Below are 3,936 nucleotides of genomic sequence, written 5' to 3' on the forward strand. Positions count from 1 at the left end.
TGAAGCGATCAGCACGCACGGCACTATCAGATTGGAGAAATAGTACAACGTTCTTCTTCTGATCAATATCTTATACGTTACATCGATATATGTTTGTGGGCAACAGGCGTAAGTAATTTCGTTTCGCACCCCGGGCACACCTAAAACAGAGAGAAAGAGGGAGATAGAGAAGAAACACACAACACGCATTTAGAGCACAGTTTTATACAATATTTACGTTTGGCACTACGGAGTCATGCTCTCATCTGTTGGTCTCATGTGAGTGATCTCCATTTTGATCTTATGTGATCTCATAGTGATCTCATGTGAATGACCTCCATATTGATTGGGCTGAATGCAGCTTTCGTCACTATTTCTGCGCAATAGGTTTTGAAGGAGAGCTTTGCTTGTTTGCACAGTCATTATGCAACCCACAGGCTACGTTTCATTAGTATTTGTCTCGACCAATGTTCATGAAGCAATACAAAGAGCACACCCAAACAGTTGCATCACACAAAATATCTGCCGCACACGAACAGCCTGGCAATGTATGCGCTGCGGTCTCTTGCAAGTTACAGAGATTAACACATGGTTTTGAAAAAGCACATTATCCTGCCACAAAGTATAGAACATCTGCCAACGGAGTTAACCTTTTGAGTTCAAGCCATTCAAGGAGCAACGATGCATCTAAGAATAATGTAGTTTATACTTGGCATCGCTTAAGCAACGGGAGTCACCAAATAATATATCACAAGCTCAGCAAAATATAAAAAAACAACAACGCAAGACATTATTGAAAGGAACAAACCAATCTAAACTTAAACACCCTTCACAAATGCATTGCTCCATGAACATATGCAGATGAGTGCATGACACATGTATAAGCACAGCAAGTTAGGAATCTGCTTTTTAAATTAAGAATGGATTATGATGAAAAGAGAAAGACGGCAATATCGGCGGGCGTCCGCGCTGCAGGCTGCGTTCTCTCAGCGTTCTTATGTAGAAATTGAGCGATTTTGAACTGTGCATTCCGTTCTCGCTGGCTGTGAGCTTTTGACAAAGTCGCATCATATCTCACTTTATTCCCTCCCTCCCCCCTCCCCGAGCGATGAAATCTGCAATTAAATTTCATCGGCTGGTAACCGGCCAAAGATCACCGCTTTTACTACATAAGCCTGAAGAAATATGCTAGGCTTATGCTTCTCTGGAGCAATTTAGCCCATTCATTTTCGCAGACGGGTGGTTGAGATGTCTCTGCGCCTGGCAGGACTCGAACCCAGCCAAGGAGGCAGCTTGCAACGGGACGTGAGCCCTCGCCAGACGCACAGTGGAAACCAAGCGCGCTCGGTCGAGACACCTACCCAGCAGCGTCCACTCGCCGTTCGGCAGAAAACTGCTAGAGTCCCCCTCCTCGCCTGGCAAGATCAGGTCCAGCTGAAACAGCGCCGTGTCCGCTCAGCAGCCGTGATCACACTCAACGTGGACTTTTACCCTCCTATATATATATATATATAATATATATATATATATATATATATATATATATGTATATATATATATACATATATGCATATATATGCATATATGTGTGTGTACATGCATACAGATACGTACATAAATACACATATATGCATATGTATGTACACACACACACACACACACACATATATATATATATATATATATATATATATATATATATATATATATATATACATATATTTATTTACTTATTTATTTGTATATCCAGGAGATCATGGACACCGCGCGGTGTGCACAGTCCCTGTGGACGCTGATCAGGTTTCACGCAAGCTAAACATACGACTGCTTGACGCGGCCAGCAGCACACAGTCGACAGCTTCGGCGAGTGCTGCTGCCACGACGCAGTTATTGGGCGCACGCAACGGTCAGAACCACTTACGATTCGCCAGATGGTACAACATGGTGACAGAAATCCGTTTTTTCGCAGCCAGTTTGGTGGCAGCAAATTAGATCAAAAGCGAACGGGTCCTGAAATTTAATGCCAACATTACGGGGGCTGCGTTAAAACGAGGTTAGCAGGCTGCCACAATCGGAGTTTTACCGTTCGTCATATCCAAAACGCATGCTTCAGGGTATAACGTAACACTGAGATTGTGCCGTATCCATTTGAAGCGAGCAGTCCATTAGCAGACACGAACGGATTAAAATATTGGTGGTATAAGGGCAAGAGCGCATCCAAAGATTTACTCGTAGAGGCTCGCCCACGGTTGGAACCTCTTTGATCGTTCGGATTCAAGGATGTGATTAGAAGGTGGGTGTGTTGCCAGTAACGATAAAATTCCCTCCACTTTGCATCCCGATGCGGCAGGGCTCAAATCATCATCACCGACTGCAGCCGCCGATTTCGCTCGGCCGTCGCTGTACGTTGCTCCAACTCAGGGATGATATCATTAACATCAGTCATCAGCAAAAGCAACAGCATCTTGCAATGCGCAAGCCGCTATGGATAGCCACTGCAATGCCGTCTGATATCGCAGCAGCATGGTTCAAAGCATACAGTCGGTTATAGGACCAACCTTAATAACACAGACGAGGAGCAGATAAACTGACACGCTGCTCAACGAATACTGTGGGGGAAACAATATGTTTAACGTGTTTGGGGGTGATCCGATGAGTGTGATTTGCTCTTGCCCTCTCAGCACGCACTAGACACATGCCAGTGTACCTTTCTGTTCCCTGATTTCTCCTTCGAAGTGGGTCGAATAGCTGATCATGTGTTTGAATCTTTCCTGGCGAATGCTGCAGGTAAATGAAAATGCCCGATAGTTCAGCTGCTACACTTACGGCCCGGATGACTCCAGCCGGCTACTACACTTACGGTCCGGATGACTCCTCCCGGCTGGCTGCTACACTTACAGTCCGGATGACTCCGCCCGATTGCTACACTTACAGTCTGGATGACTCCGCCCGGCTGCTACACTTACGGTCCGGATGACTCCGCCCGGCTGCTACACTTTCGGTTCGGATGACTCCACCCGGCTGCTACGCTTACAGTCCGGATGACTCCGCCCGGCTGCTACACTTACCGTCTAGATGACTCCGCCCGGCTGCTACACTTACGGTCCGGATGACTCCGCCCGGCTGCTACACTTACGGTCCGGATGACTCCGCCCGGCTGCTACACTTACGGTTCGGATGATTCCACCCGGCGGCTGCGCTTACAGTCCGGATGACTCCGCCCGGATGCTACACTTACAGTCCCGATGACTCCTGCCGGCTGGTCATCGGCCCAGCTGGGCTTAACCGGACTCGGCTGCCGTTCTGTATATGAACGAGGTGGGATGGGGAGAGCGATGCGATTTAGAACGGTCGGTGTAACAGAGCCATAGCGTGGTAGCTGAGTGGATGGATAGATATACAGGTGGATTTATATATACATAGATAGAGGTTTATTGACAGGTGGATAAAATAGACTGATATGCAGAAATGTACGCACATTGGTTTGTTTTGTGCATGTAAACACCGATATACGGATATAATCATGTAGATGTAATATATATATATATATATATATATATATATATATATACATACATGTGTGTGTGTGGGTGTGAGTGTGGGTGTGGGTGTGGGTGTGGGGTGCGTGTGGTGTGGGTGTGTGTTGGGTGTGGGCGTGGGTGTGGGGTGGGTGTGGTGTGTGGGTGTGGGTGTGGGTGTGGGTGTGGGTGTGTGGGTGGGTGTGGGTGGGTGGGTGGGTGTGGGTGTGTGGATGTGTGGGTGTGGTGTGTGGGTGGGTGTGTGGTTGCGTGTGTGGGTGGGTGGTGTGTGGGTGTGGGGTGTGGGTTGGTGGGTGTTGTGGTTGGGGGTGGTGGTTGTGGGTGTGAGGTGTGGTGTTGTGGGTGTGTGTGGTGGGTGTGGGTGTGGGTGTGTGGGTTTGGTGTTGGTGGGTGTGGTGGTTGGTGTGGGTGTGTGGTG

This window comes from Pollicipes pollicipes, unplaced genomic scaffold (assembly GCF_011947565.3).
Source record: "Pollicipes pollicipes isolate AB1234 unplaced genomic scaffold, Ppol_2.1 Scaffold_5724;HRSCAF=6776_pilon_pilon_pilon, whole genome shotgun sequence".
Taxonomy (NCBI): Eukaryota; Metazoa; Arthropoda; class Thecostraca; order Pollicipedomorpha; family Pollicipedidae; genus Pollicipes; species Pollicipes pollicipes.